The sequence below is a fragment of the Protopterus annectens genome, chromosome 4.part0 (assembly GCF_019279795.1).
Source record: "Protopterus annectens isolate FY-2018-M chromosome 4.part0, PAN1.0, whole genome shotgun sequence".
Classification (NCBI taxonomy): domain Eukaryota; kingdom Metazoa; phylum Chordata; order Ceratodontiformes; family Protopteridae; genus Protopterus; species Protopterus annectens.
Window position 1 is genome coordinate 1,232,645,951 of NC_056733.1, and position 11,983 is coordinate 1,232,657,933.

Sequence of the window (11,983 nt, forward strand, 5' to 3'; positions counted from 1 at the left end):
CCTTCTCTGTAGTGCACCTCATAAGCAAGGGCATAGCATCCAGGTCAAGGGATGTTATAACTCCACTGTACTTGACCCTCATCAGACCACTAATAGAGTAAGGTTTACCTTTAAAATAGAGAATGAAGGTTTGGCAAAAATGGGAATGTCGAACGTAAGTTGGCTGAGTCCCGTATTGCTGACCTCCAAATCTCTGAGTGTCCTGTGCAGCAAATGCCAAAATGCATTTCAAATTCATGGTTGATGTAACGAATAGAGATTGTGATACAGTGCGGATCAGGAAATTAATCCTTTTCCTCACTGTAGTGCCATCTCAAAGTTGGAATATAAAGTTGGCAGGAGGTGTGGGGGGCCTCCTGCAAATATGTAAGTTGCAGCTTTGTACAGTACTGAACTGTGTACGTTCATACTGCTGAAAAGGCAGGCAGGTGAAAAAGCATGTCAAAAACACCAAATTTGGATTTGGATGTTCTTTTTCTGACATTTTGACATAATTAATATGCATGACATTGCAAATGTGAGTCAACCACATAAACACATTATATACTTAATCTTGACCATTTCATGGTAAACCTAGATTATAATGCATCGTTTTGTATGTACCTCACCACACACTTGCAGCAGCTGGAGAAACCTCAGAGGTTTCTTATTAGGTTCTGTAGTGTAGTGGTAATCACATCTGCCTACCATGCAGAAGGTCCTGGTTTCGATACCCAGTGGAACTCTGATGTTGGGGTGGGGAGGTTTGACATAATGGTTAAAATCTTTCCCTCATAGGCACAAGGAACAGGATTTGACCCCAATTAGCCTAGTATTTGCCTATGAACCTATTAAAAAATACAGGGACTCCAAACCATGACTTACGTGGGCAGGCTAAAAACCCTGTCACTTTATCCTGTATCTTATAGGCTGCTGAGAGGTGACTTGTGCCTGGCCTATAGGGCAATCTCCAACCCTGCCCTAATGGAAATTCTGTACTTCCACAAGTCCAATGGCTCAAGAGTCACTTGCTCTAGGGATCTCAACCTAGTTTGTGACATTAGCAGGTCATGATAGAGAGACAGATATGTCTCCCAGAGACTGATGTTTCTCTGGAATAGACTCCCTATTCATGTAAATCAGAGCTCCTCACTGACCCTATTCAAATGCAACCTAATAACTGGATGGGAAATTGCAAATTTGCCCCTGGGGTGGCACCCATGCCCCTCATGGACAGTGGTAGTTGATGCTGATCACATACCCGCTCTGTTCATGAATTCATTCTGTGAACTACCCAAAAAAGAACAAATGCGGATACATGGAATTGACAAGGTTAGACTTGTAAAGGCTTTAAGGCTGCTAGCCTGGCAACCTCCTATGAACATATGTTCTTCATACTCCATTACTAATAGTGTGGTATACCTTAGATTTCTGTTTTGCCATATCAAGTATGTGCAACATACAGACATATCATTCCACATATTTTTGGATGATAGTTGCCATGATGTTCCACTGTCATGATGTGCTATTATTTCATGATTTGGCAATATTGATACCATGTGGGGCCATATACAGATATAACCTGTCTATGTGTAGTCCTCCTTTTATGACTGTATCAAACATCAATGTAATATTAATCTGTATACAATGTTCCACATAACACATTATTTCATAGTACATTAAGCCATTTTTTTTGTATGTAGCATTTCTGCACCCATTACAAAATGATGTCAGTATACACCTTCCATAAGTAGTTATACATATTAAATGACATTAAATGACTGTACATGTGTATGCACATTCGGATACATACTGACACACAAATGTACCTTGGACATGTGAGCATTCAGTGATTTACTGCTGATATGCTACAATGATGCTTACAGGAGTGTCTTCTGGTCCATAATGACCAGGGTAGTTGTCATGCACCTGTGTTTCTTTACTTGATGTTGCATGACAGTATATCTGTATGTGCTTTTAATTTTTAGCTTGCTTACCTATGCATGTTGATGTGATATAATTGCACATCACTGTGTATGAGTGTTTTGCATATGTCCAATTCTGTGGATATCAACAATCCAGCTGGACATTTGAAATACATTTTCCATTTGGTTAAATCTATATCTGTTTGACTTTTGCAACACCCTGTCTGCCGTACACATGCATTTTCATTGTTTCAGCTTACCTTGTCCTGCTTTACCATGATGTGGGCCCAGGTTGTCTACCTCTCTTCCACTTTCATACTTTACTATTATTTTTTGCAGGTATGTATGCCTTTATTAAAACTAGTAACTTTCGCCAGGTATTAATTTGACACAGTGAACATGTGCCACATATATGGTCATTGTACAATACAGGACATGTGCACACTAGTTGCTAATGCTTGCAATGAGTCCTTGTTCTCATTGTGACAAAGGGAGATACTGCCAGCACAGATAGCTGGAATTTTGTAAATAATTACATGACATTAGTGAATATCAACATGTATATAATATTGATTGCATTACAAATGTATTAGAACTGTATGTCATGTTTATATCAAACTGCTTGAAGGCATTTACAAAGTTTGAAATGTAACCACAGTGTACCCTACTGGAAAATAACAGAAATGTACATTCACTATTGTAACTGCTTAAATGTATATATTTTAACAGTGGGAACTGGGATACAGGAGGTTAACCTCAGTCTAGTAAATTTTAGAAAAATAGCTGAAATTAAATTACTTTATGGCAACAAGGAGACACAGAGTCTGTGCTGAGAGGCTTTCTGTATTGTCTTGGAAGTGTTTTATTGTTTTATGACTTCCAGCATTTGCCAAAGATCTGAGGAAAAGCCCTTGTCGATGTTTTTTTACAAGTATATGCTAAATGCTACCAGCTGCCATTAATGGTTGTTTTGGGCCTGAGGAGTAAAATTCAGATGACAAGAAATTATGTCATTCTGCAAGCCAATATTTGAGATACTAATTTGAGAACTCTCTGAAAGAGACAGAGCATCCTGCATTCTGTCTTTGACCTGACAGCATCAGGTGGAAGATCCATTCACCACATCTGCCTTTCTCTGAAGTAATCTTCTATCTCTGTTAGATATAGTCAGGAGTATAGCAACACTTATTTCAGATATTTTTATTTATTTATTTGAGACTGTCCTGCATTTCTGTTTTAAATATTTACTATGATTTTGAACACTGACATCACTGTAAATATATACTGAGTATTTTCTTGTTCATTTAATATTTATTATTACATTTATTTAAACCTTTCATTGTGGCTGATCTGTCTAGAGATATTTAAGTTCTGAGAGTACTTGCATATTTATTTGTGACACTGTGTGGGCCACTCCTAATGGCCTTGCTGTTGGTCAAAGTACCATTTGTATTAATAACATTACACAGTAAGATTATACACCCTTTGTTAAAGGCCTTAAAGTAACTGATAAGGTGTTCTGATGGCAGTGATAACTACCTTATATTCTGGGCAGAAGGGGGCATAGCTAGTAAACCTGGGCCAGCCTATCACAGGTGTATGGGTGTGTAAAACAAATCTCCAATAATGTGTGTGTCAACTACTTGGGTAGGGACACAAATCACTGCTTGGACAGAGAGAGTATTGGGAGACTTTGTTTGGAACCCTGCCTAAGGACTCAGTTTTATTGCTGTGGCAGTGGGTGCCTTATTGGGGATCTGGAGAAAAAGGGAGAAATCAACCCGGGACTGACTATGGTATCTGTGTGCTCTTAAGGGAAATTGCACTTGATGCAGAGGGCTGCATCAAGAAATACTATGTGTGTACCTTGTTATTCTCCTAATGTAGGTCCCAGAAACGAGAAAATGTGTAGTCAAAGGGCAATTTATCCATTTGAGTAAATTAACAAGTAATCAGATGACTTTTTTGGTAGAAGTTGATAACCTAGTTCACTTTTTTACACAAAGAAGGTATGACACCTTTTGGATTAAGAGAATTGCGGGTGAAGTAATACATCTTAGAAGCCACACTGCAAGTCCTATTTTGGGTTTGGATGGAAGTTTGCCTTCCATTTAGCATTGTAATAATGATAAATATAGGTTGGGCTTTCCTAGACCCATTTCTAACAACATGGGTTTGATTAAACACATCATCAGTGAGAACTGGAAGGTTGTATTAGGACATCCAGACATTGCCAAAACTGTAGGTAACAAACCTTTGTTCACTTATAAAAGGGTTGTGAACATCAAGACTATTCTTAGAATGAGAAGGTTGTTAAAGCGAATGTAGGACAAGAATCATTTGGCTCCTTCCCTTGTGGTCACTGTAAACAATGTAGATACATAGTTAGTGCCAATTCTATAGAGATCAGACATCTCAGAAAGACTATCTTGTCTAAAGGCCACTTCAGTTGTAAATCTAGTAATGTTGCTTATGTCGCCTTTTGTCTTTCCTGTTGTTGCTTTTACAAGACCACTAGATGTTTAAACAAAAGGATATATGAGCACACATTGGCCATTAGAAGCAAAGAGATAACTAATGCTTTGGCATGGCGTGCAGTAGTTTGTGAAAATTACAAAAAGTTTTCTTTCTTTGTGCTTGATTATCTTAGTCCAGGGCCATTATGTGGTGATCTAAAAACCCTGTTAGAATGTAAAGAAAGTAGATGGCAAATTTATTTGGGTGCAAACCAGTTCCCTGGTTTGAACGAGACTATTAATATAAAATGTTTTTTACAGATGCAAAGGTTATGAAGTAATATTTAATATTGAATTTATGTTTGTAAATTATATGTATATCTTTTACACTGGTTTTAGACAATGATGTTTCTTTATATTGAAAGTATTTTTTTATTGGTTTAAACAGTCATATGATTATTTAATTTTTTGATATAAAAGAGGTGGTTTGGTTAGGATATTTTTTTTCTGATGAAGTTGGACAATAAACCAAATGAAAGCACTTAAAATACCTGGTGTCTGGCTCTGTTCCTTTGGCATTGTGGTATCTTTTGGTTTATCTTGTTTGTTGGGAGAGGAGGTCGTTTTTCTACAGAGTTTTTTGTCGACATCATTTTTCCATGGCTGGAGTGGAGCTTACACAAGATGGACTATTGGATTTGACCACTCGTCCCATTTTTGACAACTTTTCTGCTTTTCATAAGCAGATTTCAGCCGTTATTGCTGGCACAATCCAAGAGGGCTTCTCCTGTTTCCAGAGCAACTACGGCGGTAATGTTGGACATCATCACAATGCTGTGGAGATCAGTTTTACGGCAATACAACATTCACTTGTTAACTTAGCCCATGTGGACAGTGGTTATTTTGTTTCTTTGGTCAATACAGGTTCATTGAACGCTAGTTCAGTTGATTTTTCATCTCTTTCGGAGCAGTGTGATGTTGTCACCCACATTTTTAAAGCTGTTGAAAATCCTTTCAGCATGAACACTGACACAGTTCAAGTAAGCATTATAAATGAAAACATTGCTTTAGACAAATTTAACGTTTGTAAAAATGACATTTTTTCTTTGGAAAAATTATCATCAAAGTTTTTTACTTTACAACTTGAGATAGCATACCACGAGGAAAATGTTAGATATAGCTGTGACCCTCATGGCTTAAGGTTCTTCAGATTCCCTAACTGTGTTAAACAAGGGGATATTTTGTACAATCAGTTAGTTGAATTTTTAACAACACCGGACTGACAGTTATGAACTTACTAATTTCCCACTATAAAAGGAATTTGCAAGATCTCAAAAATGAAATGGAGAATTTGGAGACTAAAATAAAGTCTTCAATTTTTTTTCCAGGTTAAGAACTTTGTATTGTGGGATTTCTGTTATAAAGTGGACAGACAAAAATGCCCATTATTAATAGGAAACAAAAAAAAAGTTAAATAAAGATTTCACAGCTTACAAGAACAATTTGGCTTACCCTATTCAGCAAAGGGACTTTAAGTCTATTAACAGGGTAGACCAAATGGCTGGTTGTAATGATGGAAGAGCATTTTCTGAAGTTGTTGCATCTTCCAGTATGACACATAGTGAACCTGGGCATTCAAGTAACAGTACAGTGGTAACCAACAATGCTCAGGTCACAGTTGCTATCCCTGTTCCCCTTCCATGTAACACCACTGGACCTTTTTTAGTGGACAAAGCGAGGAACCAAAAGACTCCTAAGTAGTCAAACAATGGCCACAAGAACACCAAAATACGAGGGAAGAACAAGAAGAAAAACTAGACTTTATGATCGATGTTTTGAATTTAAGTGGTGTAACTTTATAGAAAGATGTCAAGTCTGTTTTGCAGCATGGTTTTTCCTTTATTCCAATTAACAGGGTGAATATTATTAACTTAATTCTTGATTTAAAGTTGTACTTGAGAAAGTTAAACTTGAAGTACATTTGCAATGATTTATTACTGAGTCATGTCCCCATTGATGAGTTCAATTATAATCCTGCTTTATGCCCCACTTTACAAGTTTTTGGCAGTTTATGTGAAAAACAACTTTTAGTTAATTTAATAAGTGGTGAGAACAAAGCTTTGCTTGGTTTAGCAAGTAATAAAAATTTACATGTCATGAAGGCTGACAAGGGTGGGGCTATTGTAATTATGAAGTCATGTGATTATGAGAGTGCCATTTTTGATCTTTTGAGTGTATGGACAATTACTGACAGGTTTCAGTCGAGTACATTCAGAAGAGTTTCAAAAAAGTGGGTGTCTTGTTATTTGATCTTTTTGTCAAGGGAACATTAGTCATTCAACTTACAGAAATTTGCATGTCGAATATCCCAAACTGGCCACGTATACCCAAGGTCCATAAGAACAGGTCTAAGCCTCCTTTTAGACCTATTGTGTCTACTGCTTATTCCAAGACTGAACCTATTTCATTATGGTTAGACCAAGTTCTTAACACAGTTGTTCAGAAGTCAGAATTTTTTTCTACGTGATTCTTGGCACTTACTTGAAGCTTTAAGTAGTTTCAAAGACATGCACAGCACTTTTGTGTTTGCTTCTTTAGATGACACATCTTTATACACATGTATTAATCAGGAGACAGGATTAGACTTTTTAAGGGAACATTTAACCCATTATACTACATTTAGCAATGAAAAGATCAATACTATTAGTGTTTTAATGGAAATTGTGTTGACAAATAATTTCTTTAAGTTTGGTGATGCATTTTTTCAACAAGTTTCAGGTGTTGTGATGGGCCCTAGGGTTGCACCATCTTTTGCCAATCTAGTAATGGCCATGTGGGAGATGAAATACTTGGTAAAATATCCTTTAGCTGGCAATATATTAATGTATAAATGTTACATTGATTATTTGTTTTTTTTTTTATTTGGTAAGGAGAGTATTACATTTTTTCATCATTTGTAACTGATTTGAATTCCAGCAGTGATTTTTTTTTCAGGTTAACTTTAGGTGGGTTTGGACACACCACTGACTTTTTGGACCTCCATCTGGAATTTGACCCTGACAGAGTTGAATTTTCTAGTAGGATTTTCAGGAAATCAAAGTTTGTCAACCAATATCTGCACAGAGACAGTTTACATCATGTACACATGAAAAAAGGTGTAGTCAAAGGGCAGTTTATCCATTTGAGTAGATTAACAAGGAATCAGGCAACTTTTTTGTAGAAGTTGATAGACTAGTTCACTTTTTTACACAAAGAGGGTATAACACCTTTTGAATTAAGAGAATTGTGATTAAAGTAATAAATCTTAGAAGCCACACTGCAAGTCCTATCTTGGGTTTGGATGGACGTTTGCCTTTCATTTCCCATTGTAATAATGATAAATATAGCTTTGCCTTTCCTATACCCTTTACTAACAACATGTTTTCAATTAAGCACATCATCAGTGAGAACTGGAAGATTGTGTTAGGACATCCGGACCTTGTCCAAACTGTAGTTAACAAACCTTTGTTCACTTAGAAAAGGGTTGTGAACATATTCTTGAGAATGACAAGGTTGTTAAAGCTCAAGTTGGACAAGCATCATTTGATACCTTTCCTTGTGGTCACTGTAAACAATGTAGATACATAGTTAGTGCCAATTCTATAGAGATCAGACATCTCAGAAAGACTATCTGGGCTAAAGGCCACTTCACTTGTAAATCTAGTAATGTTGCTTATGTCGCCTTTTGTCTTTCCTGTTGTTGCTTTTACAAGACCACTAGATGTTTAAACAAAAGGATATATGAGCACACATTGGCCATTTGAAACAAAGAGATAACTAATGCTTTGGCATGGCATGCAGTAGTTTGTGAAAATTGCAAAAACTTTTCTTTCTTTGTGCTTGATTGTCTTAGTCCAGGGCCATTGTGTGATGATTTTAAAACCCTGTTAGAATGTAAAGAAAGTAGATGGCAAATTTATTTGGGTGCAAACCTGTTCCCTGATTTGAACGAGACTATTAATATAAAATGTTTTTTTACAGATGTAAAGGTTATGAAGTAATATTTAATATTGAATTTATATGTTTGTAAATAATATTTATTTGTGTTTACACTGGTTTTAGACAATGATGTTTCTTTAAATATTGAAAGCATTTTTATTGGTTTAAATGGTAATATGCTCATTTAATTTTTTGATATAAAAGAGATGGTTTGGTTAGGGTATTTGTTTTCTGAAGAAGTTTAACAATAAACTGAACAAAAAAAATTAAAATACCTGGTGTCTGGCTCTGTTCCTTTGGCATTGCGGTGTCTTTTGGTTTATCTTGTTTGTTGGGAGAGGAGGTCATTTTTATACTGAGTATTTTCTTGTTTTTTTTTTATATTTATTATTAAATATATTTAAACCTTTCATTGTGGCTGATCTGTAGAGATATTTAAGCTCTGACAGTACTTGCATATTTATTTGGTAACTCTGTGTGGATCACTCCTAACAGCCTTGCTCTTAGTCAGCCTACCATTTGTATCAATAGTAACATTACACAGTAAGATTAGACACCCTTTGTTAAGAGCCTTAAAGTAGCTGATAAGGGGTTCTGGTGGCAGTGATAACTACATTATAGCCTGGCCAGAAATGGGCACAGCTAGTAAACCTGTGCCAGCCTTTCCCAGATGTGTGGGTGTGTAAAACACATCTCCAATAGTGTGTGTATGTGTGTGTGTGTGTGTGTGTGTGTGTGTGTGTGTGTGTGTGTGTGTGTGTGTGTGTGTGTGTGTGTGTGTGTGTGTTAGCGACTTGGCAGGGACACGCAGCACTGGTTGGACAGAGACAGTGTTGGGGGACTTGGCTTGGAACCCTGGTTAAGGAGTCATCTCTATTGTTGTGCCAGTGGGTGTCTTATTGGGGATTTGGAGAAAGAAGGAGAAATCATCCCTGGACTGACTAAGGTCTGAGTGCTCTTAAGAGAAATTGCACTTGATGCAGAGAGTTGCATCAAGAATTACTGTTTGTGTACCTTGTCATCCTCCCAGTGTATGTCCCCCACATTGGTGCCACTGGTGAGGACTGAGGCTCCTTTATTACTGGTCCAGTGGTGGGCATCACATTGGTTGGCAGTGGTGGAATATCCACATACTGGGATTCAGTGGTGTGGATATTGAACTCCTGTAGCCTGTAAGCAGTGGTCACTATAGAAGGAGTTTGTACTCTCAAACAGACACACAATGAACATTCAGAGTTTCATATTACAATAGTTGTATTTACTGTTTGTTAGCTTAGTTAGTCAGGGAGAGCAGGCAATGATATCAGCAGAGGAGTATGGTAAGCTGACAAGGAGCCAGTTGACTGAGATGTGCCAAGACAAAGGACTGGTGCATGCCAGCCTGACTAAAGCAGAAATGTTTACAGCCTTAGTCACAGGTGCATCACAGACCAGGAACCAGGAAGACAACCAGACTGGCCTTGGGGATGTACAATACTCAGAAAATGGACAGGTCAACTTTGCTTCAGAGGGCTTAAAAATCTGTCTGGAGTTAAAGAAACATGAATTAGAGGCCACACAGCTGGATCTAGAAGCAGCAGAGATACTGTGGCATTTAGAGGATGAGGAAAAGGAGAAACAGATACAAATGAAATAAGAATCAGCAGAGAGATTGAGACATCTGAAGGTCAAAGAAAATGAGATGTAGAGGCAATATGAAAGAAAATGCTGACTCTTTGCTAGGGTAGTGGAGGTAATGGAGAAGGAAGTAACCAAACCCCAGAAGCTACAAAGGTCAGTAAATTTCTTCTATAATTTACAGAGGGTGATAATTTTGATAGTTTTATTCATATGTTTGAAAGGGTATGTAAATAGTATAATGCTGACCAAGGGCTCTGGGTACAGTTCGTTACCCCTTTACTCCATGGTAAAGCTGTAACTGCTATTTCTAAACGGTCTGATACTGATTGCTTAAATTATAATACTGTTAAAATTGTTTATTAGAGTGTTTTAAGTTAACACCTGAAGCTTATAGAAAAAAAAAGTTTTGCGAGCATAGGTGCAAGGAGATGAAAGTGTGTGTGTGAATATATTGCTGAGTTAAGCACATATTTTCATAGATGGGTGAGTGGGCATGAAGTCACAACTTTTGAAAAGCTGGCAGACTTTTTGGTGAGGAACAAGCCTTTAGCACTTTGCCTGAGGACATAAGAATCTGATTAGCAGAAAAGGAATGTAATACCGCAGATGAGTTCGAGAAAAAGGGAGACCAATATCTAGCAAACAGGGCTTCACTGCACAGGAAAGGGATACTCAGTGCAGCTCATGGGTCTAACAGAATCCATGGTGGGCAGCCTAAACCACCCCATCAGAGTCCACCAGCAGCAGTGGAAGCCACTAGTTCAGGTACATGGCCAGGATCAAGAGTTAAATGTTTTAAATGTAACCAGTAGGACCAAGTAGTATATAGATGTCTACAGAGGCAAGGTGGAGAACAAAAGGAGAGAGAACCAGTAAGTGGGAATGACAGAATGCCAGCAGTAAGTTGTCTGGAGACAACAAGTGTACCAAACTAAGAGAACAGGTTATAGCCTATCTTAGTAGATTGGAAACAGGGCACTGCTAAGAGAGACGCATCCTCTGATCTAACCATTGTGAAGCCTGCAATGGTTAAAAAAGAGCACTACTTGTGTGGGCAATCTACTGTAGTCAGAGATTTAGGAGGCACCCCATTTGAAATATCTTTGGATAGGGTTCACTTTAACTGGGAGGGTAGAAAAGGAAGCAAGCAAGTAGGTGTGTTTGAGGATACCCCTACAGATATCCTGATAGGGAATGATTTTGATAATACAGTACATTGCATGCATGCAGCTACACTTGGTCAGGCTTGGAGGCAAGCATGTGGGTCTGGTAGCCTTGGGGGTCCCAGACAGATGGCAGACTTGAAACCACGACTGGTGTGGTAGCTAGCAATGAGAATGAAGGTGAGCCATAGCTGTTGGTGGGTACTGATATCCCCACGGAAAGAGAGACTGCAAGGGCAGCGATGAGTAGTAGTCCCCAGGCTGACAGTGAGGCACCACTGTCAGAGGATACCAGACTTCTGTGGAAGGAGAGATGGGAAGGGTCACAAAGAGATCATTGAGACAGGTTCAGCTCTCAGACTCTGCATTACAACGCCTGATGGGAGGTTGCCAGTGAGGCACCTGATTCTCAAGGAAAATGGGAATCTGGATACTGGGAAAAGGGATTACTGTATAGAGAATGGGCCACAGAGGGAGGGCTAGAAGGTGAGAGAATACAGCAGTTGGTAGTGCCGAGAGCCTACCATCTGGCAGTTCTAGCCATAGCCTATGACATTCCCTTTGTAGGTCATATGGGCATAAAGTGTACAAAGAGATGTATTAAACAGAACTTTTATTGGCCTGGGATTTCCAGAGATGTAGCAGGGTACTGTAGGACCTGTGACCAGTGCCAAAAGGTAGGCGAAGTAGAAGACAGGGTGAAAGCTCCTTCAATGCCTTTTCTTGTGATTAAGGTGCCATTTCAGAGGGTAGCTATGGATATTGTGTGGTATCTGAGTACCCCAAGTTCCACAGGGAAGAAGTATATCCTAGTGGTAATAGTTTATACTACAGGAATACCCTGAGGCAGTGGCCCTGTCCT

The 11,983-nt window shown here is 38.3% G+C and overlaps 1 non-coding gene across 1 annotated transcript; it reads left to right on the forward strand.

The window, feature by feature from the left end:
* The first annotated feature begins 652 nt into the window (after nucleotides 1-652).
* Nucleotides 653-725, forward strand: TRNAG-ACC. Its single transcript has one exon. It is a non-coding gene; the product is annotated as a tRNA-Gly (tRNA).
* Nucleotides 726-11,983: the final 11,258 nt, after the last annotated feature.